Below are 24238 nucleotides of genomic sequence, written 5' to 3'. Positions count from 1 at the left end.
AAAGGACAAACTGAAGGTCATTCGGAAATCTCCCTGTGGTAGAGGCAGGACAGAAACAACGCTCCCTGGGGAAATCTGGATGGCAGGCATGCAGGGGGAGGAGGAGCCAGGGGAGGCTGCCCTCCCCAAATATTTGTCATAAGAAAGATTGGCTGGGTGTGGTGGCTCATGCCTGTAATCCCAGCACTTTGGGAGGCCGAGGCAGGCAGATCACTTGACCCCATGAGTTCAGGACCAGCCTGGGCAACATAATGGGACCCCACGTCTACAAAAAATACAAAAAAATTAGCTGGGCATAGTGGCATGTACCTGCAGTCCCAGCTACTCAGGAGGCTGAAGTGGGAGGATCACTTGATCCCAGCTCACTGTAGCCTCAACCTCCCACCTCCTCTGCAATGAGCCAGGATCGCATCACTGCACTCCAGTCTGGGTGACAGAGTGAGAACCTGTCTCAAAAAAAAAAAAGAAAGAAAAGAAAAGAAAAAAGGCTGGGCACAGTAGTTCACGCCTGTAATACCAGCATTTTGGGAGGCGCAGGCGGGTGGATTGCTTGAGGTCAGGAGTTCGAGACCAGCCAGGCGTGATGGTGGATGTCTATAATCCCAGCTGCTCGGGAGGCTGAGGCAATAGAATTGCTTGAACCCAGGAGGCAGAGGTTGCAGTGAACTGAGATCATGCCACTGCACTCCAGCCTGGGTGACAGAGCGAGATTTCATCTCAAAAAAAAAAAAAAAAAAGAAAAAGAAAAAGAAAAAAGGAAGAAGGAGAATGAGAAAGAGAAAGCTAAAACTGTGGTCCTTGGGACAATAGGAAGGATGGAACTATGGGGACAGTTGACTTGTGGCTTTTATTTATTTGAGTTTGGTATAACGAAACTTGCACGCAGCAGTCAAAAGGATCTCCAAACACAATGCCAGTCCTTCCTTGGGCTTACCACCCTTCTGGGCTTCTGGATGAAAGGTCCCACCCTTCACTTGGCTGGTTCCATGTACCTGGCCAGTCTTGTCTCACCCTAACTTGCCCTCTGTTTTGGTCTGGTCCATCCACACACCCTGTCTCATTCCCTCTTACTCATCATATTCCCTCTACCATGGGGCCTTTACACATGCTGCTCCTCCACCTTAAATGCTCTTGCTTTTTCTTTTGACCTAGTTAGCCCCTTTTCCAGCCATCACATTTCAGCTTAAGCCACATTCATTGAAGCGCTTCCTGACCTTCCTGACAAAGTCAAATTCTCCTTTTTTAAGTTTTCATATCATTGTGTAGCTGTGTACGAGCATTCCTCGTACCACTTATCTCAGTTAAAAATTTAAACTTATTTACATGACTATCTGATTAATATTTTTCTCCTCCTATTAATTGTAAGCTCTTTTAAGCAATGTGCTGTGTTTCTTTTTGCTCCCCCACTGTATTCTCAGCACTTACTTCTGTCCTGGCACAAAGTAGGTATTCAGTAAATATTTGCTGACTGAATGAATGTACAATGGAGGAGTTCTAGCAGATGCTGGATGGTGTTGCAAGGCTTTTGAAGAAGGAGCTCAAACATTCATTGGATGAATGGGATAGATAGATACTAGATTCTCTGATTTTATCATACTATGAATTCTCCTTGTCCCTTCCCATAAATACTTCAGTATGTGATCATTTGTGTTATAGTTATCAACAGAATATTGGAAGAAGTTCTCAGTGACCACACCAAAGGGTGTTTCTACATTAGCAAGAGAAGTATGTTTGTTCTCTGTATATAATAGATTATTTACAGATCACTGGCATATTTTCTAGCCATTTTGCAAGTGTTACCACTTCAGAAAACACCTTAATTTTTTTTCCAATTGACATGCCTTGTGATGCCAGTGAAGCAACTGGCAGGCATATTATCAACCTCTCATTTTTTGTCAGTCTGACAGGTTAAAAAATTTTTGTTTTATTCAACATTTCTTTGATTATTAGTGAAGATCCACACCTCTTCATATGTTTGTTTGCCCATTTATATATCTTTTCTTAATTGCCTAATCATACCTTTTGCCCCATTTAAATTGGACTATAATACAAATGTTGATTTGTTGGAGCTCTTTGTATATTGGAAACTGTCATTCTTTGACTATTATACATCTTGTAAATACCTTCTCTCAGATTGTCACTTGTGGCTTTCCTCTCTCTCTTTTTATTTTTGGCCATGTTTCTCCACCATAAAAATTACTATTTCTGGCCAGGTGTGGTGGCTAATGCCTCTAATCCCAGCACTTTGGGTGGCCGAGGCGGTGGATCACGAGGTCAGGAGTTCGAGACCAGCCTGGCCAATATGGTGAAACTCCATCTCTACTAAAAATACAAAAATTAGCTGGGCGTGGCGGCATGTGCCTGTAGTCCCAGCTGCCCGGGAGACTGAGGCAGGAGAATCGCTTGAACCCAGGAGGTGGAGGTTGCAGTGAGCCGAAATCATGCCACTGCACTCCAGCCTGGGTGACAGAGCAAGACTCCATCTCAAAAAAAAAAAAAAAAAAAAAAATTACTATTTCCTCCCTTGTCATTGATTAGTAATATTTTGTAGAAATGTGTTCCAAGAGTACCACAATAATGTATTGCTTATCAAATTCCACCCAGAAAACTTGGCATCCATTGGCAACTTTTTCCACTACCACTATGATAGTGGTAATTTTGTATTTCTGTGGAAAATTTTCTGGTAAAATTTTGTGTAGAAATTTCTGGCAATCTACTGCAAGAAACAATTTTCCTTCTCCACCTCTCATGTATGCCTGTAGGTCTGTATGTATTTATGTCAGTATGAACTCATGGGTTTCTATTTTATTTAATGGGTTGTATTTTGATACTTTCATTGTTTCGATGCTCAGTTGTTCCCGATTTGGCCAGTGGGAGACCCTTCAGGGTGTGTCTTATGTCCTTTTCACATGTCCTCATCATTCTTTGAGCATGTCGTACTTTCTGACACAATAAGATGTTCCAGGCTCATTTTCTGTTTTCCTTGCCCTGGACCTAGGATCGACTCAGAAGCCCTGTAAGATCTGGGCTCTTAGTGCTGCCATTGCTACTGGAGTGTCACTCCTTCTGAGACCTTTCAGTGGACAGAGCTAGCAAGTACACGTATTACGTAGGTGCAATACATACACACAGTTATACACACATATATGCATATAAACACACATATGTACATATACATACATATATGCATCTATAACTATTTCTATATCTATGAGTGTTTATATTATAAAACCATGAGTTCCTGCCAGCATCTCCAATTTCAATCCAGCACCTCAAGGTTCTTTCTAGAATTCCCCTTTTCCACACTTAAAAGTAAATATCTTGATGGGTATCCTGCTTACTCTGATTTGGGGTACAATTACAATGTATCCACATTGTATACATGTTTCAAAATAGCACATGTATAGCCAAAATATATATAACTATTACATATCAATAAAAAATACCAAAAAAACCCCAACCTCATACCCATTAGTTAAACTTACAAACTAAAAAAAATAAAAATAAAAAGCTAAATAGAACTTGGAACATAGTAACTGTGTATATTTACAAAATAAAATCCCAGGCCAGATGTGGTGGCTCATGCCTGTAATCCCAGCACTTTGGGAGGCTGAGGCAGGAGAATTGCTTGAGCTCAGGAGTTCAATACCAGCCTGGCCAACATAGTAAGGTCCAGTCTCTACCAAAAAAATTTTAAAAATAAACAAAATTAGCCAAGCATAATGGCACTCATCTGTGATCCCAGCTATTTGAGAGGCTGAGGTGGGAGGATTGCTTGGGCCCAGGAGGTCAATGCTGCAGTGAGCTGTGATTGTACCACTGTACTCCAGCCTGGGCGACAGAGACCCAGTATCCAAAAAAAGAAGAAGAAGAAGAAGAAAATCCCAGAAACAGGAGGATCAAAATAGTCTAGAGCAGGAATTGGTAAACAATGGCCTACAGGCTAAATCTGACCCAGCATTCATTTTATGTAAATAAAGTTTTATTGGAACACTAAAAAATAAATAACTTCTCCAACAATGAGAAACTTGAGTCTTTATCCCGCAATATAGTTACTTATTTGCTCAGTTTACTTATTTGTTTAATGTAACTAATCTCCCAACCACTCCTGCCATCTTCTTTGCCTACTCTATCTGTGCCCTACCCCTCCATGCCTCATGTGCTTGGATCCCAATCCTGTCGTTTGTGTTTTATTTGTAATGCTCTTCATCATACTAAAGTTTCATATAGTCAAATCCAGCTCTTTTTCTTTTTTCTTTTTTTTTTGTAGAGATAGGGTCTCGCTATGTTGCCCAGGCTGGTTTTGAACTCCTGGCTTTGAGCCATCCTCCTGCCTTGGCCTCCCAAAGTGCTTGGATTACAGGTGTGCGCCACTGTGCCTGGCCTCCAACTCTTCTTCTAAATTGCTATATTACTTTGAACTTATCACTTTCCCTCATTTTCAGTTTTCTCAGCTATAAAATGAGGAGGTTAGCTTATTTTGCATCTGAGGTAACCTACAGTGCAAAACATTCTTTATTTCAGTAACATTTTAAAGCACTCATTTTCTGTATCAGCAAATTCCAATGTTAATAATCATCCACTTTTAAAAAAATATCACCAGGAAATAATCACAAAGATTTAAATACACATATATTAATCACATCATTATTAAGAATAGCAAAATATTTCAAATAGTCTAAATTCCAACAATAGATTTTTTTTTTTTGAAGGAGAATCTCACTCTGTTGCCCAAGCTGGAGTGCAGTGGCATGATCTTGCCTCACTGCAATCTTTGCCTCCCAGGATCAAGTGATTCTTGTGCCTCAGCCTCCTGAGTAGCTGGGATTACAGGCACACAGCACACCTGGCTAATTTTTGTATTTTTAGTAGAGACGGGGTTTCGCCATGTTGGCCAGGCTGGTCTCAAACTCCTGGCCTCAAGTGATCCACCTGCCTTGGCCTCCCAAAGTGCTGGGATTACAGGCTTGAGCCACCGCACCTGATCTCCAACTATGGAGACTATTTAGAGCAAATTATGATAGACCAATGAAATTGCATACTATGAAGACATTAAAACTAATGTTTTTGAAGAATATTTAACAGGAAACTTTATAGAATAGATAAAGGTAAAAAGCAGATCACAAGCAATATATGCAATATGATAATTTTATAAAAAGAAAAAATATATAAATGCAGAGTTAAAAGAACCTAAAGATATATACTAAGATGTTATAAGTCATTATTTCTGGACAGCAGGATTGAAGGTGGCAGAGTAATGGTCCCTTAAAGATATCCACACCCTAATTCCCCAAATCTGTGAACATTATGTTGCATGGCAAAAGGACTTTGCATATGTGATTAAGGATCTTGAGTTGGGAAGAGTAGCTTGCATTATCCAGGTGGCCCCAATATAATCACCAGGATCCTTTTAAAAGAGAGGCAGGCCAAGTGCAGTGGCTCACACCTGTAATCCCAACACTTAGGGAGGCCAAGGCGGGTGGATCACGAGGTCAGGAGTTTGAGACCAGCCTGACCAACATGGTGAAACCCTATCTCTACTAAAAATACAAAAATTAGCTGGGCATGGTGGCATGCGCCTGTAATCCCAGCTACTCAGGAGGCTGAGGCAGGAGAATCGCTTGAACCTGGGTGGTGGAGGTTGCAGTGAACTGAGACCATGCCACTGCACTCCAGCCTGGTGACAGAGTGAGACTCCGTCTCAAAAAAAAAAAGAGAGAGAGGCCAGGGGGATCATAGAAAGAGAAGGATTTGAAGATGCTGTGCTGCTGGCCTTGAACATGGAGGAAGGGACCATGAGCCAATGAAGGCACACGGCCTCTAGAAGCCAGAAAAGGCAAGGAAACAGATTCTCCTCTAGAGTCTCCAGGAGGAACAAAGCCCTGCCCACATCTTGATTTTTAGCCCAGTAAGACTTCTGATCCACAGAACTGTAAAATAATAAATCTGTGTTGTTTTAAGCCAGTAAGTTGGTGGCAATTTGTTGCAGCAGCAATAGGATACTAATATAGAGGGTGGTTGCTATTTTTTCTTTGTGTTTTCTGCAAAAGTAAACATGTATTATAGTCCAGGCTCAGTGGCTCATGTGTATAAACCCAGCACTTTGGGAGTCTGAGATGGGAGAAGCACTTGAGTTCAGGAGTTTGAGATCAGCATAGGCAACATAGCAAAACCCTTATCTCTACAAAAAATTTTTTAAAAATTAGCTGGACATGATGGTGTGCACCTATAGTCCCAGCTACTCAGGAGGCTGAGGTAGGAGGATAATTTGAGCCTGGGATATTGAGGCTGCAGTGAGCCATGATCGTGCCACTGCACTCCAGCTTGAGCAACAGAACAAGACCCTGTCTCAAAAAAATAAAAAGTAAACGTCTTATATTTCTAATCAGAAAAAAATACATGAATAACGATAATAAAAATTTGTATAGAATGTTGTTTGCAAAGCACTTTCACATACATGATCTTACTCACATACACACAGGTCTTACAACAGACATGGGAAGCAGAAAACTGAGGTGACTGCATCCATTTCAAATTCATGCCCACTGGCCCCAGCTGGGCCCCATAATTTACCATGCTGATGCAGGAGGGGCAAAGGGGACTGGGGGCCAAGGCAAAATAGGTAAAATGACAGCAATGCCTCAAGGACAGTCCCACAATTGTGAATCACCTCCAGATAAGAAAGTGGAGAATTCTTTCTAGACCTAAGGAGATGAGAATGAGGTTCTAGCAGAATAGAAGTTTTGGAAATGTAGGACTTAAATATTGGAAGCATCAAGTAGAACACATGGTCATTTTGTAATCAAGGAAGAAGGGGCTGGTACCTGGGAAATGGAGATGGTGGAACATGGTCTAAGACTACTCCTGCCAGTGGATTTAGGTCCAGGATTTTGGTATCCTAGAAATGGGGAAATTCCAGGCCTTCAGAAATGGTGCGCAGAGTACATAGCACTCCAGAATACACAGAGCTGCAAGGCAGCCATGTTGGAGATCTGGCCTTCCCACATAAGGATGATATTATGTAAGGGGATCCAAGCAGTAAACAAATAGCAGCAAAAGCTATTTCCAAATCCCAATGGGTCCTGGAGCCAAGATCAATGATAAACAGTACCTAGTAGGTTCTAGGAGGAATATGAAGTACCTACTAAAAGCTTTAAGTTGAGGAGGATGACATGTTCATTGAACAAACACCTTCGGAGGACCTACTCTGGCTTCCTGTTAGGTGCTGTGGAAATAAACAAGACATCTTCTGTATCATGACAAAGCTTATTTCATATCCATCATCCCATTTTATTTGCTATACATACATGCACACAATTGTTTTATACTTGTATTGATTCATAGGTATAAATATTGCCTCCACGAGATTTTTTTAATCCTTTAGAAAATGTACTAGGCCTTGAATTTTTTTTACCTCTTCATGATGTCTAACACAATGATGGTCATATTTGGCCAGCCACCTGATTATTATTTGTTGATTTACGGACTTTGGGAACTTCCAGATGATCCAGATCTTTTGTAGTTAATTACTCACTTTGGGGAAACTCTAAACAAAACAAGTGTTTATTGAGCATCTATTATGTATAAGCCATTGTGCTAGGTGGTAGAGAAGCTACAAAGATGCAAAAGACATGGAAGTGCCTGCCCTTAGGGAGTTCACATTCTAGTTGGGAAGATAGGCTTGAAAAATGAGGAGCAAGGAAAGGTTTAAGTGACAACTACGTAGAACAATAAAAGAGACATCAAAAAGGTAATGTCAGTTTAACAGCCAAATGATTTTTCTACATGCATTCAGACAAGAGAAAGATCCCCTCTGTTGGGAGCAATCAAGAAAGGTTTTGCAGAGAAGGTGGGATTTGAGCCGAAAGAAAATTAGGAGGAGGATAAGAATGAGTGTATTCCAAGTGAGAAACAGGCTCACTTGGTGGGAAAGAGTGGTGGGAAAAAGCACAGAACACATATGGATAATAATGACGATCTAAGTCTTACAAATATCATGTTGGATTCACCTCAAATAAATATACATTTATATAGCAATTCTCCCATTCCTGTTCCTCATATAAAATCTCTAAACAAATAGATTGGCAAAGATGCTCTATATGAAAATTCCCAAATTAAAAAATTCTTTCAGAACAAGATCATGTCCTGCATTTGCAGGGACATGGATGTGGCTGGAGATCATTATCCTTAGTAAACTAACACAGGAACAGAAAACCAAATACCACATGTTCCCACTTATAAGTGGGAGCTAAATGATGAGAATACAGGGACACGTAGAGGGGAACACTGTGCACTGAGGCCTATCAAAGGGTGGAGGGTAGGAGGAGGGAAAGGATCAGGAAAAATAACTACTGGGTACTAGACTTAATACCTGGGTGATGAAATAATCTGTACAACAAACCCCCATGACACAAGTTTACCTATGTCACAAACCTGCACATGTACCCCGAACTTAAAAGTTAAAAAAAACACACACATTGTTCTTTATATTTCACAGGAAATTGAATATATATGGTTCATTAATTATCATAGAATTTAGTTGAACATTTCCTACCGATATCAATAGTTTTTTAGATTGTAGCCTCTTGCTTCTTGAGGAGAATGGTGATCTGGCTTTTACCAAATAAAAGCTTCAGGTGATGGAAAAAGGAAAAAAAGTTCTTTTAGCCTGGGCATCAAGACTCATCTCTAAAATTAAAATTAAAAAATTAGCTGGGCATGGTGGCACACATCTGTAATCCTACTTACATGGGAGGCTGAGGCAGGAGGATCACTTAAGCCCAGGAGTTGGAGGCTGGCTGCAGTGAGCTAGGATCCCACCACTGCACTCCAGCCTGGATGACAGAGCAAGACCCTGTCTCAAAAATAAATTAATTAATTAACTCTTATTTTAGATAACTGTGAACTTTGAAACAACAATCTTTATTATGAGCATTGATAGTTATTACTTTTTTTGAAAAGGAAATTAAAGAAAATCCAATCTTTAAGAAGAATTGATATGAAAAACAGCTACCGGAGAGTAGTAATGGCCCTTCCAAACCATAAGGTTAGCTACAGAAAGGAAGTAAGACTTGTCACAAAGTACAAATTGTGAGGAAAGACGAAAATGGAGGCCCTGATATATACCATAGTATATCCCATAAAGTCTGAAAACGATTTCTAAGAGTTTCTAAATACAGCATATCAGCCTAGAATAAAAAAAATCTGAAAATATTTTCATTGCAATGGCAATGGGTTCTGGCCCCAGTCTTTCCACTAACTAGTGTGATACTGTAGACAATTCACTTGACCTCTCTGAGCCTTGTTTTTTTTTGTTATCAACTGGTAAATTCCTGCCCTCCTCCTCACAGTATGTTCTGAGAGGCTGAGCAGATATAAGGTGCTGTTCTTATTAAATCAAATGGCATAACCACATGTAAAACTGTCACAGGAGCCCTCAGCAGGTTCTCAAACTGTGAGTCGAATCAGAATTGAATTAGCATTATTTTTAAAAGTCACTGAGCATTATCATCATCTCAAAGTGATATATAAGCATCAAAAATGAATACATTTATTTCAGAGAATGGAAAAACCAAAGTCTACAGAAATATCATAATTCCTTCTTGTTCACTGCTGTATACCCAGCACCTAGCACCCTGTCTAGCATATAATAGATGTTCAATAAATATTTATTAAATGAATGAATGAATACTTCTCTCTGAATCCCCCTCTAGTACTCTCATTTGCAAGATCTCCCTATCTCTGTTTTCAAGATATACAAGGTATTCACCAAGGGAGCTCAATGAGATTTACTTTTTCTCTTTAGGGAAGGTATTTTATTTATATGGAAGAAGGCTAACAGAGTATATCTAAATTAAAATTTAATAGGCCTTTGGTATAAAGAGAAGTACCTATTATTCAGTGTTTTAAAGTGCTATAGTGGGCAGACTGTTAATAACAGGCTAATACCTAGGGAAGGGCAAATACATCCCAAAGGACTTTGAAGCATTAAAGTAAAAGACCTTCTCCCTTTAAAAGGTCTGTATCTTTGTGTCAATGAAAGAGACCTATAATATGCAAGTAATAGTAATGATGATGGCAAAGATGGTGACTTCTATAATAAGCACATGGGCAATGATGACAAATTTTTCCAGTGAAAATTACAATTCTGTTTCTTAACACTGATAGTGCAGATAAACTAGTAGCCAACTTTGCTATGTCTATATTACCATTTGTGACTGTCCTTAAATGTTTGGTTAACCCCCATTACACTGTAAACCTTGACATTGAGAAATATTGAACCCAAGCCTAAACATCAGCTCTTGGGTAGGATTTTGGTTGATCTACATATAACGGACCTAATTCCTCTGTTTACATCAGCTGTTCCCCCAGGACTTCCTCAAAAGATGCCCATTCTCATCGTGGAGCTCTTTGCTTCCTTTCAAATGAAACCAAGACACCTCTCTGGACTTAGGGATCTTTAACTTGAATCACCAGAAACATGGCCAGGGCGAGGAAAATCTGGACACTCACACTGCACCCTGCTGTCTCCAGCAGGTACTACATTTCTGCAGGACTCAGGAGGGCAGGAGGTAGGAAAAAAGGAAAAGGCTCCCTACTAATGCCAAGAAAGACCATAAGATTCTTCACCTATGAGCATTTATAGCTTGCCCCAGCATCCCAAAACAAAGCTGAAAGTTGTTCCTACTTCCAGCTGTCACCTGTGGTCAACACTTTTTATGTGATAAATTTTCTCTTGCAAAATTGTCCTCCGATCCCAGCTTTATTGAGGTATAACTAACCCAAAAAAAGTATTTTTATTTAAGGTGTACAACATGATATTTAAATATAATATACCTTGTGAAATGATTACCACGATCAAGCTAATTAACATATCCATCATCTCACTTGGATACGTGTGTGTGTGTGTGTGTGTGGTCAGAACTTAAGATCTACTCTCTTAGCAAATTTCAGGTATATAATATGTGGTTATTAACTATAGTCACCATGCTATATGTTAGGTCTCCAGAATTCATTCATCTTATAACTGAAGGTTTGTACCCTTTAACCAGCATCTCCCCATTTCCCCCACCTTCTGACCCCTGGTAATAACTCATCGACTTTCTGTTGCTATAAGTTTGACTTTTTTGGATTCCACATGTAAGTGAGATCATGCAGTATTTGTCTTTCTGTGTCTGGCTTATTTCACTTAGCATACTGTCTTCCAAGTTCATTCATATTGTCATGAATGACAGAATTTCCTTCTTTTTTTAAGGCTAAATAATATTCCAATGTGTATGTACATGTATACATATGATACACACACACCACAATTTCTTCATCCTTTCATCTGTCATCAGCTGACACTTAGGTTGTTTCCACGTCTTGGCTATTATGAATAATGCTGCAATGAACATGGTAGTGCAGATATCTCTTCAAGATTTTATTTTCTTTGGCTATGCACTCAGAAGTGGGATTGGTGGATCATACGGTAGTTCTGTGTTTAAGTTTTTGAGGAACCTCCATACAGTTTTCCACAGTGGCTGTACTAATTTACATTCCCACTAACAGTGTATAAGGGTTCCCTTTCTCCACATTGTCACCAACACTTATCTTTTGCCTTTTTTTTTTTTTTTTTGAGACGGAGTCTCACTCTGTTGCCCAGGCCAGAGTGTAGTGGCATGGCTCACTGCAACCTCTGCCTCCAGGGTTCAGCAATTCTCCTGCCTCAGCCTACTGAGTAGCTGGGACTACAGGCACACGCCACCACGCCCAGCTAACTTTTGTATTTTTAGTAGAGATCCGGGGTTTCACCATGTTAGCCAGGCTGGTCTCGAACTCCTGACCTCATGATCCACCCGCCTCGGCCTCCCAAAGTGCTGGGATTATAGGCGTGAGCCACCACACCCAGCCTTCTTTTGTCTTTTTGATAATAGCCATCTGAAGAGGTGTGAAGTGATATCTCACTGTGGGTTTGATTTGCATTTCCCTGATAATCAGTGATGCTGAGCACCTTTCATATACCTGTTGGCCATTTGTATGTCTTTAAAAAAAAAGTCTATATTCAGGTGGGGTGTGTAATGCCTGTAATCTTAGCACCTCAGGAGGCTGAGGTGGGCAGATCACTTTAGGCCAGGAGTTTGAGACCAGCCTGGCCAACACAGTGAAACCCTGTCTCTGTTAAAAATAGAAAAATTGTCGGGTGTGGTGATGCAAGTCTGTAATCCCAGCTACTGGGGAGGCTAAGGCATGAGAATTGCTTGAACCAGGGAGGCAGAGGTTGCAGTGAGCCAAGACTGCACCACTGCACTCCAGCCTTAGTGAGATTCTGTCTCAAAAAAATAAAAGTTCGCAAGACAATCAATCCTGAATCACCCCCTCCCAGCATATGGCACCACTGGTTGCTTCTCTCATTGATCATGTCCACAAGACTCTCCAGAACACACAAGCTTGGTGGCTCCATGTTCAATAAATGTATTATCGAGACCCACTGAAGGAAGCCGACTGCTCCTGCAGGACCCAGGAGACACCCCAAATACTGTGAGTGCCCCAACTGCGGAAGTAGGAAAGGGAGACCCTCCTCTCCTGAACACACACCCCCACACTGGAGAAGCTGAAGGTCTATTTGCTGGAGAAGTTTCTCACTTTACCTGGAGCTGAGTCAATTTAGAGAGCCAAGGGAAATACAGGAGTAGAGGAAGAAGCAGAAAGGCCCTGGGAGCTCGCTGCATCCCCTAGCAGCCCATTTCTGCCTGGCACCACAGGGATCCATCAGGAAGGTGGCCAGAGGAGCAGGGGGTAAATCTCCACAGGGAGAAGAAATTCTCTACCTGAAGTTTGTAACAACTTGAACAGGGTGAGAAGCCTCCTGGCGAGAACTCAGGGGAGGGCACAAATCCAGTGTGCAGACTCCATATGCAGGGGAAGAACCAAGCCCTTTTCTTTCTAGCCTGGGACAAGTTTTCAAGCCCATCTTGCCCTCTGCCTGGAAAGAGACTCGGGGCTGTTGTGGAGAGGCATGGTGGGAGTGAGACTCGCCCTTTGGTTTGCATGGGAGCTGGGTGAGGCCTGTGACTGCTCTTTCCCCCACTTCCCTGACAACCTGCATGACTCAGCAGAGGCAGCCATAATCCTCCTAGGTACACAACTCCAGTGACCTGGGAACCTCACCCTCATCCCCCACAACAGCCGCAGCAAGACCTGCCCAAGGAGAGTCTGAGCTCAGACACGCCTATGCCCACCCCACCTCATGGTCCTTCCCTATCCACCCTGGTAGCAGAAGACAAAGGGCATATAATCTTGGGAGTTCTACAGCCCCACCTACTGCCAGTCCCTCTCCACACTACTATAGCTGATGCTTTCTGGAAAGCTCCACCTCCTGGCAGGCGGCCAACCAGCACAAAAATAGAGCATTAAACTACCAAAGCTAAGAACCCTTATGGAATCCATTGCATCCCCCCGCCACCTCCACCGGAACAGGGACTGGTATCCACTGCTGAGAAACCCATATAATATACGGTTCACGTCACAGGACTCTATGCAGACAACCCCCAGTACCAATCCAGAGCCGGGTAGACTTGGTGGGTGGCTAGACCCAGAAGAGGGACAACAATCACTGCATTTTGGCTCACAGGAAGCCACATCCATAGGAAAAGGGGGAGAGTACTACATCAAGGGAACAACCCATGGGACAAAAGAATCTGAACAACAGCCTGCAGCCCTAGACCTTCCCTCTGACAGAGCCTACCCAAATGAGAAGGAACCAGAAAACCAACCCTGGTAATGTGACAAAACAAGGCTCTTCAACACCCCCAAAAAGTCACACTAGTTCACCAGCAATGGATCGAAACCAAGAAATCCCTGATTTACATGAAAAAGAATTCAGGAAGTTATTAAGCTAATCAGGGAGAGATCAGAGAAAAGCAAAGCCCAATGCAAGGAAATCCAAAAAATGATACAAGAAGTGAAGGGATACGTATTCAAGGAAATAGATAGCTTAAAGAAAAAACAATCAAGAATACAGGAAACATTGGACACACTTTTAGAAATGCAAAATGCTCTGGAAAGTCTCAGCAATAGAATTGAACAAGTAGAAGAAAGAAATTCAGAGCTTGAAGACAGGTCTTGGAATTAATACAATCTGACAAAGACAAAGAAAAAAGAAAAAGAAAATATGAACAAAGCCTCCAAGAAGTCTGGGATTATGTTAAATGACCAAACCAGAGAATAATCAGTGTTCCTGAGGAAGAAGAGAATTCTAAAAGCTTGGAAAACATATTTGGGGGAATAATCAAAGAAAACTTCCCCAGCCTTGTGAGAGACCTAGACATTCAAAAACAAGAAGCACAAAGAACACCTGGAAAATGTATTGCAAAAAGATCTTTACCTAGGCACATTGTCATCATGTTATCCAAAGTTAAGACGAAGGAAAGAATCTTAAGAGCTGTGAGACAGAAGCACCAGGTAACCTATAAAGGAAAACCTATCAGGTTAACAGCAGATTTCTCAGCAGAAACCCTACAAGCTAGAAGGGATTGGGGACCTATCTTCAGCCTCCTCAAACAAAACAATTATCAGCCAAGAATTTTGTATCCAGTGAAACTAAGCATCATATATGAAGGAAAGATACAGTAGTTTTCAGACAAACAAATGCTGAGAGAATTCGCCATTATCATGCCACCACTACAAGAACTGCTAAAAGGAGCTCTAAATCTTGAATCAAATCCTGGAAACACATCAAAACAGAACCTCTTTAAAGCATAAATCACACAGGACCTATAAAATAAAAATACAAGTTAAAAAGCAAAAACAAAATCAAAGTACACAGGCAACGAAGAGCAGGATGAATGCAACGGTACCTCATATTTCAATACTAACATTGAATGTAAATGGCCTAAGTGCTCCACTTAAAAGATACAGAACTGTAGAATGGATAAGAACTCACCAACCAACTATATTCTCCTTCAGGAGACTCATCTAACACATAAGGACTCACATAAACTTAAAGGGGTGAAAAAAGGCATTTCATGCAGCCAGACACCAGAAGCGAGCAGGGGTAGCTATTCTTGTATCACACAAAACAAACTTTAAAGCAACAGCAGTTAAGAGACAAAGAGGGACATTATATAATGGTAAAGGACCTTGTCCAACAGGAAAATAACACAATCCTAAACATATATGCACATAACACTGGAACTCCCAAATTTCTAAAACAACTACTAATAGATCAAAGAAGTGAGATAAACAGCAAAGCAATAATAGTGGGGGACTTCAATACTCCACTGACACCACTAGACAGGTCATCAAGACAGAAAATCAACAAATAAATAATGGATTTAAACTATACCTTGGAACAAATGGACTTAACGATATATATAGAACATTTCATCCAACAACCGTGGAATACACATTCTATTCAACAGCACATGGAACTTTCTCCAAGATAGACCATACAATAGGCCATAAAACGAGCCTCAATTTAGGAAAACTGAAATTATATCAAGCACTCTCTCAGACCACAGTAGAATAAAACTGGAAATCAACTCGAAAAGGAACCTGCAAAACCATTCAAATACATGGAAATTAAATAACCTGCTCCTGAGTGAGCACTGGGTCAAAACAAAATCAAGATGAAAATTAAACAATTATTTGAACTGAATGACAATAATGACACAACCTATCAAAACCTCTGGGATACAGCAAAGGTGATGCTAAGAGGAAAATTCATAGCCCTAAATGCCTACCTTAACAAGACTGAAAGAGCACAAACTGACATTCTAAGGTCACACCTCAAGGAGCTAAAGAAACAAGAAAGGAAATTACCCAGCAGAAGAAAGGAAATTACCAAGATCAGAGCAGAACTAAATGAAATTTGAAACAAACAAACAAAAAATACAAACAATAGGCCAGGCACAGTGGCTCATGCCTGTAATCCCAGCACTTTGGAAGGCCAAGGCGGGCGAGTTTGAGACCAGCATGACCAACATGGAGAAACCCCATCTCTAGTAAAAATACAAAAAAATTAGCTGGGCGTGACGGTGCATGCCTGTAGTCCCAGCTATTTGGGAGGCTGAGGCAGGAGAATCGCTTGAACCCGGGAGGCAGAGGTTGCAGTGAGCTGAGATCACACCATTGCACTCCATCCTGGGCAACAAGAGCAAAACTCCATCTCAAAAAAAAAAAAAAAAAAATGATAAATGAAACTAAAAGCTGGTTCTTTGAAAAGATAAATAAAATTGATAGACCATTAGCAAGATTAACCAAGAAAAGACAAGAGAAAATCCAAATAACCTCACTAGGAAACGAAACAGGAGATATTACAACTGACACCGCAGAAAGATAAAAGATCATTGAAGGCTACTATGAACACCTTTGCGCACATAAACTAGAAAACCTAGAAGAAATGGATAAATTCCTGGAAAAATACAACCCTCCTAGCTTAAATCAGGATGAATTAGATACTCTGAACAGACCAATAACAAGCAAAGAGATTGAAATGGTAATTTAAAAGTTACCAACAAAAAAAGTCCAAGACCAGACGTATTCACAGCGGAGTTGTACCAGACATTCAAAGAAGAATTGGTACCAATCCTTTTGACACTATTCCACAAGATAGAGAAATAAGAAACCCTCCCTAATTCATTTTATGAAGTCAGCATCACCCTAATACCAAAACCAGGAAAGGACACAACCAAAAAAGAAAACTACAAACTGATATCCTTGATGAACATTGATGCTAAAATCTTTAACAAAATACTAGCTAACCAAATCCAACAACATATCGAAAAGATAATCCACCATGATCAAGTGGGTTTTATACCAGGGATGCAGGGATGGTTTAACATACACAAGTCAATAAATGTGATACACTACATAAACAGAATTAAAAACAAAAGTCACATGATCATCTCAATAGATACAGGAAAAGCATTCGACAAAATCCAGCATTCCTTTATGATTAAAACTCTCAGCAAAATCGGCATACAAGGGACATACCTTAATGTAATAAAAGCCATCTATGACAAACCCACAGCCAACATAATACTGAATGGGGAAAAGTTGAAAGCATTCCCTCTGAGAACTGGAATAAGACAAGGATGCCCACTCTCACCACTCCTCTTTAACATAGTACTGGAAGTCCTAGCCAGAGCAATCAGACAAGAGAAAGAAATAGAGGGCATCCAAATTGGTAAAGAGGAAGTCAAACTGTCCCTGTTTGCTGATGATACAATCATTTACCTTGAAAACCCTAAGGACTCCTCCAGAAAGCTCCTAGAACTGATAAAAGAACTCAGCAGAGTTTCCAGATACAAGATTAATGTACACAACTCAGTAGCTCTTCTATATACCAACAGCGACCAAGTGGAGAATCAAATCAAGAACTCAACCCCTTTTGCAATAGCTGCAAAAAAAAAAAAAAAAGAATACTTAAGAATATACCTAACCAAGGAGTCAAAAGACCTCTGCAAGGAAAACTACAAAATACTGCTGAAAGAAATCATAGACGACACAAACAAATGGAAACACATCCCATGCTCATGGATGGGTAGAATCAATATTGTGAAAATGACCATACTGCCAAAAGCAATCTACAAATTCAATGCAATCCCCATCAAAATACCACCATCCTTCATCACAGAATTAGAAAAAACAATTCTAAAATTCATATGGAACCAAAAAAGAGCCCAGATGGCCAAAGCAAGACTAAGCAAAAAGAACAAATCTGGAGGCATCACACTACGTGATTTCAAGCTATACTGTAAGGCCATAGTCACTAAAACAGCATGGTACTGGTGTAAAAATAGGCACATAGACCAATGGAACTAAATAGAGAACCCAGAAATAAACTCAAATACTTACAGCCAACTAATCTTTGACAAAGCAAACAAAAACATAAAGTGGGGAAACGACACCCTTTTCAACAAATGGTGCTGAGATAATTGGCTAGCCACATTTAGGAGAATGAAACTGGATCCTCATCTCTCACCTTATACAAAAATCAACTCAAGATAGATTAAGGACTTAAACCTTAGAACTGAAACTGGAAAAATTCTAGAAGAAAACATTGGAAAACCCCTTCTAGACATTGGCTTAGGCAAGGATTTCATGATCAAGAACCTGAAAGCAAATGCAATAAAAACAAAGATAAATAGCTGGGACCTAATTAAACGAAAGGGCTTTTGCACAGCAACAGTCAGCAGAGTAAACAGACAACCCACAGAGTGGGAGAAAGTCTTTGCAATCTATACATCTGACAAAGGACTAATATCCAGAATCTACAACAAACTCAAACAAATCAGTAAGAAAAAAACAATCCCATCAAAAAATGGGCTATGGACACGAATAGACAGTTCTCAAAAAGAAGATATACAAATGGCCAATAAACATATGAAAAAGGCCAGGCATGGTGGCTCATGCCTGTAATCCCAGCACTTTGGGAGGCCAAGGCAGGCAGATCACCTGAGGTCGGGAGTTCAAGACCAGCCTGACCAACATGGAGAAACCCCATCTCTACTAAATATACACAATTAGCCAGGCATGGTGGCGCACACCTGTAATCCCAGCTACTTGGGAGGCTGAGACAGGAGAATCACTTGAATCCAGGAGGCAGAGGTTGTGGTGAGCCAAGATCACGCCATTGCACTCCAGCCTGGGCAACAGGAGCAAAACAAAAAAAAAAAGAAAAAATGCTGAACATCACTAATGATCAGTGAAATGCAAATCAAAACCACAATGTAATATCACCTTACTCCTGCAAGAATGGCCATAATCAAAAAATCAAAAAACAGTAGATGTTGGCATGGATGCAGTGTACAGGGAACGCTTCTACACTGCTGGTGGGAATGTAAACTAGTACAGCCACTATGGAAGACAGTGTGGAGATTCCTTAAAGAACTAAAAGTAGAACTACCATTTGATTCAGCAGTCCCACTACTGGATATCTACCCAGAAGAAAAGAAGTCATTATTCAAAAGAGATACTTGCACATGCATATTTATAGCAGCACAATTCACAATTGCAAAATCATGGAACCAACCCAAATGCCCATCAATCAACAAGTGGATAAACAAACTGTGAGATATATATATATATATGTATGATATATATATATTCCATCATATATATATATACATATATATGATGGAATACTATGCAGCCATAAAAAGGAATGAATTAACAGCATTTATAGTCACCTGGATGAGATGGGAGACTGTTATTCTAAGTGAAGTAACTCCGGAATGGAAAACCAGACATCATATGTTCTCACTGATATGTGGGAGCTAAGCTATGAGGACTCAAAGGCATAAGAATGACACAATCGACTTTGGGGACTTGGGGGGAAGAGTGGGAGGGGGTGAAGGATAAAAGACCACAAATATGGTGCAGTGTATACTGCTCGGGTGATGGGTGCAGCAAATCTTCACAAATCACCACTAAAGAACTTACTCATGTAACCAAATACCACCTGTACCCCATAACTTATGGACTAAAATAAAATAAATAAATGCATTATCGTCCTACCTCCCACATATTACCTTCATTCCTACAATTTGCTTTTCCTTTTTTCTCTGCTGATATACAACTTCGCTTCCTTCAAAACATATTTCAAAGTCCAGCTCATCATGGATCCCCCTTAAAGTGCCACTTCATCCTCTAGCCTTAGCTCAGATCTGAAGTATAGCACTGATGGCCAGAGTAATTACGAATGATAATATTAACTATTTATTGTATTTTTGTCATGTGTCAAGCACTCTGTTATGTATTTTAGTAACCCTAATCTTCACATCCTGAGAAGTATTATTATCCCTAATTTACAATTGAGGAAACTGAGGCTAGAGTGACATGTTCAAGGCCACATGAACAGCTATTATGTGGCAAATACAGGGTTCAGACTGTGACTTATTTGGCTGCCAAGCCTGTGTTCTTTCTCTCACAACAAATACTCACTGTGGTACTGCACTGGATTGATAGTGACTTGCTTTGTAAGTATCTCCCCCCAACCACCACTATCACCAAAGAAAACGTATGTTTCTCTTATATGTCCTCAATATGCTTGTTGAATTGAGTTGAACAGCTTAAAGCCAGAAAACACATCTCCTATTTTTTTAATATATTCCATCCTTGTGCTCAGCACATAAGGTAATCATTAAATGTTAATGACTAAGTGAAATGGAATAAAATCAGTGTTGTGGTAGCCATTTTTAAGCTTTAAGAGTTTAAATGTGCAGCCCATAGACAGCACCACAGCTGGGAGTGCCATATTGTCATTAAGCCAGAAGGTGGATTCATGGGATGGAAACATTGAAAATGGACACCACAAGAATGGTTAAGTCAGTTTTCCAAACCACTTTCTACAAGTAGCTACTGCTTTCTCCCCCATAATAATTTCACAATGATTAGCCTGCTAGGTGAGAAATCCCAGGCAAAAACCTGCATCTCAGCAGAGTTTAGGGCAACCACTTCAGTATTGGGTCAAGGTGGGAGGTGATGGGGACAACAGGTAGAGTCATTCCCATCTAGCTGGTCAAAAGTGTACGATAAATGCCATCAAGACACCTATTGTGGGCTTTATCTTTCAAGATAAATGCCTTTATTCTTATAATTAGCTTGATAAAATGCAATCTCACATTCCAACACATATGGATATCAAAATGCATATTTGGTGAGGAATGGTGTCTTATGCTACCAATTTCTGCTTCCTTTGCTTTCTTTGCTCATAGCACAAAATTTCAAACTTTTTTGCCAAAACCTTACTATGTAGCTTTTTAACTTAATTAAATATATAGGCAATTACTGACACCATCTGTCTTCATAGAAAAAGAGTAAGAAGTGACACAAAAGCCTGGGATTCTGAAGAGGATGTTTAGCAAACAAAATCTTCTAGTTCCACTACAGTAATATTTATTTTTAAGAGCCCTTCTGTCATTTTAAATTATTTATGTTTCTTAGAAATAATAAATTTGAATTATACTTGGAAAGTGGTGGCTTTGATATGATTTTTTTAAAAAGGAAATATCAGATAATCCATTGCTTTTTCAGTAAAACAAAAACTTAAACAAATCGTTGAACATCTGTTACTAGTACAGTCTAACACAGCACTTAAAATCCTTTAAAATCCCTGAAAACCTTTATCAAGTTACATGAATCTTTTGTATAAATGGAACTGTTTTAGCAATATGTATATTCCTTTAAACATATATTTTGCTTTCTTAAACATAAGATTCATTGTGTTCCCTATTGTTCTGAGCCCTTATAAATAAATACATGACATTGCTTCTCTTCTTAAAGACTTTGTCTTCCCCTGTCATGTTACATTCCTATCCCACCCCAGAATACCTACCTTATGTCTGTTTTTTTTTGTTTGTTTTTGAGATGGAGTCTTGCTCTGTCCCCAGGCTGGAGTGCAGTGGTGCAATCTCAGCTCACTGCAACCTCTGCCTCCTGGGTTCAAGCAATTCTCCTGCCTCAGCCTCCCGAGTAGCTGGGGTTACAGGCCTGTGCCACCACACCAGGCTAATTTTTATATTTTTAGTAGAGACAGGGTTTCACCATGTTGGCCAGGCTGGTCTCGAACTCCTGACCTGGTGATCCGCCCGCCTTGGCCTCCCAAAGTGCTGGGATAACAGGCGTGAGCCACCGCACCTGGCCTGTTTTTTAATCTTTGTAGATGTCTCCACAAATGTCTTAATATGTAAATGCTATTAAACCAACACACTGGAGCTTGATCAGGTAGTCAGGAACCAATAGAAGTCCAAATAATGCAACAAAATTCACCTTCCATACAGAGGACACAGGTAGGAAATATAAAGAAGAACATGGAGTTTCCCTATCATTGGCAGTCACCACCAGGGAGGACAACTGTGTTCCCCTGCAGCTTTTCCCCAGAATTGGAGGGAGCATGTTTCAAATGCCACGTGGCAGCAACTAAGTTCCGAAGTCAAATAGAAGTGTGCAGGACACAAGGACACTTCTAAAGAGGCTCAATAGAAAGACATTTCTCAAAGAAATGGCACTGTGAAACTTCTATTCATATGAAAGATTTATGGCATACCAAAGAATATGTTATCCCAGATTTTGGGGGGAAGCACCAATGTATATATTTTATATTTTTTATTCACTTGTTAAAGAAAGAAATTTGAAGAAAGTAATTTCATGATGATTTTCTACAAATTGCCTCAAAGATTCTGTATTTAATGCTTAGCAGATACAGGTAGAGCTAAAACTAAGAATTTACACTTATCTGCCATGACTCAATAGTGTTCTAGTGTATTCTCCTGAGAGGAAGCTATACATTAAGAAACAATGCATTGAGTTTTAGAAGAGGTAAAGGAGAAGGAAGGGGAATAGAGGAAGAGAGGAAGAAAATACCACCCTTAATGCCATTTCTTTCATTTGCTAGAAAACGAACCCAGGGACAAATGGCATCAGAGGGGCCTGTTCGTTAAAAGCAGACTCTGAGGTGGAGCTCAGCAGAGCAGAGGCCTACCATAGCGGCAGAGCCCGGACAGGTCAGCCGGGACTGTAGAACATTTACTCAGGTGGAACTCCAGGGTGCCTTTCAGCCAGCAGCTACTCAATTGAAATTTTTCCCAGGGCCCTAAAGCTCCACCCACGTTTCTGGAAAGTGCTACAGGACTTTTATCGATCACAGGTAGGAACCTTGGCTTTTTGCCTATACTGAAGGACTGTATTTCTTTGTCCTTATACAGCTGCTATATCATAGGCTCTCAAAGTGCTTTAGAGATAAATAATGGGAAAGGTGAGACAGAAAGGTGTTAAGTGACTTGCCCAAAGTCCCACAGTAAATCACAAGCCTTCCCTGGCTTCAGAGCTCTCTGGCAATTGGGGGAGCTTCTTGCTGTGGCTGCCAGCATCACAGTGCCCTCTCACATTCTGCCAAGCGTTTGTTTCCCTCGCCAGGCTGAGAGCAATCACCAGAGTCAAGCACAGTAGAGAAAACCTGGCCTTTTGGGTTAGGCAAACCTGGATCTTTGTCCTTGCCCTGCCGCTGAGCTGTGGAACTTGGCACGTTTCTTGGGTTCTTTGAGCCTCAATTTTCCCTTCATAAAATGGGAGTATGAATATCTACCCCATAAAGCTGTTCAGAGGATGACATAAGCAAATACCACAGTGCCTTGCACTTAATAGGCCCTTAATCTACATCAGTGTCCCTTCCTCTTTCCTTTCCCAAGTCTCCCTCCTTGAGTCTGTCCTACATGGTAGCTGCAAGGCAGCTTTCTAAAGATTGCTGCCATCCAAAAGGATGTCCTATTAGCCTGACAGCATGCTGAATCTTTCAAACACGAGTCTGTAGGAAACAGTGGCAAAGTCATGGAATCCAGATTCATCTCTCAGATAACTGAATCCAAAAGGTTCCCTTATGATAAGCATGTAGTACCTGGGATTCAACCCTCTACCATCACCAAATTAGTCAGGATGTATTGGATTATTGGGTTAACTTGATGGGGTTGAGGAAGTGTCCCCATGGAGGGCATAGAGCTTGCAGGGAGCCCCACACCATAGAAGGAGGCTAGAGTGCTTGGAGTCCCCTTGGGTGAGCAACCGGAGGACAGGAGGAAGGTGGAAACATCTGGGACAAAGCTTTCCTGAGCCACCGGCCCACTACCTGAGCAGCCCCTTCTCTTCTGGGTTTGACCATGTCCAGTCCCTCTCAGTCCAGGAGCTGATACAAAGTAAAAGCCTGCTGTGGTGAGTTCAAGCAACAGATTGCCTTTTAGAAAGTGGCACTGTCCCCAGAGCCGAGTCTTTATGCTGATGGAGCCAGATTTATGCTAATAGATACTCTTTCTTCCAGATCATGACTACTTATGGTGTCCCATATATTAACCCTCACTGGGCATTGGTTTGCTTTCATGTCTGTAGCAGGTATTTTTTACCCATACATGGCAAAGCTTTTTAAGGTTTAGACTAATACCTATAATAAACTCAGAAGGTGGTTTGGGAGGTAGCTTATCACAGGCTCCCACACTTAGTCATCATTCACACACTCAAACAAGTGGCCGTATACATTGTACAGGTATCCATCCTAAATGACTCTGTGTGTGTGTGTGTGTGTGTGTGTGTGTGTGTAACAGCTTTAGTGAGATACCATATACCATAAAATTCACACTTTTAAAATATACATTACAATGGTTTTTACTATATTCACAGAGTTGTGCAACCATCACCATTATCTAATTTTACAACATTTTCCTTAACCCCAAAAAAGAATGCTGTACACATTAGAAGTCACTCCCCA

General features: G+C 40.6%; 1 protein-coding gene and 1 long non-coding RNA gene across 13 annotated transcripts in view; one reads left to right on the top strand and one right to left on the bottom strand.

The window, feature by feature from the left end:
- The window catches only part of LOC116482348 (uncharacterized), a 91056-nt gene that overhangs the window by 516 nt on the left and 66302 nt on the right, over window positions 1-24238 (bottom strand). The window lies entirely within an intron of this gene.
- The window catches only part of IQCH (IQ motif containing H), a 257935-nt gene that overhangs the window by 187749 nt on the left and 45948 nt on the right, over window positions 1-24238 (top strand). The window contains exon 19 of one of the 9 annotated variants that reach the window (XR_009209572.1): window positions 22379-22630. The exons of the other annotated variants lie outside the window; for them this stretch is intronic. The gene's annotated coding sequence lies outside the window, so the exon portion shown is untranslated. The remainder of the gene's footprint in view (window positions 1-22378; window positions 22631-24238) is intronic. 9 annotated transcript variants of the gene reach the window in all.

This window comes from Hylobates moloch, unplaced genomic scaffold (assembly GCF_009828535.3).
Source record: "Hylobates moloch isolate HMO894 unplaced genomic scaffold, HMol_V3 SCAFFOLD_14, whole genome shotgun sequence".
Taxonomy (NCBI): domain Eukaryota; kingdom Metazoa; phylum Chordata; class Mammalia; order Primates; family Hylobatidae; genus Hylobates; species Hylobates moloch.
The sequence above is the reverse complement of the archived record's forward strand: the minus strand, read 5'-3'. Positions and strand labels throughout refer to the sequence as shown.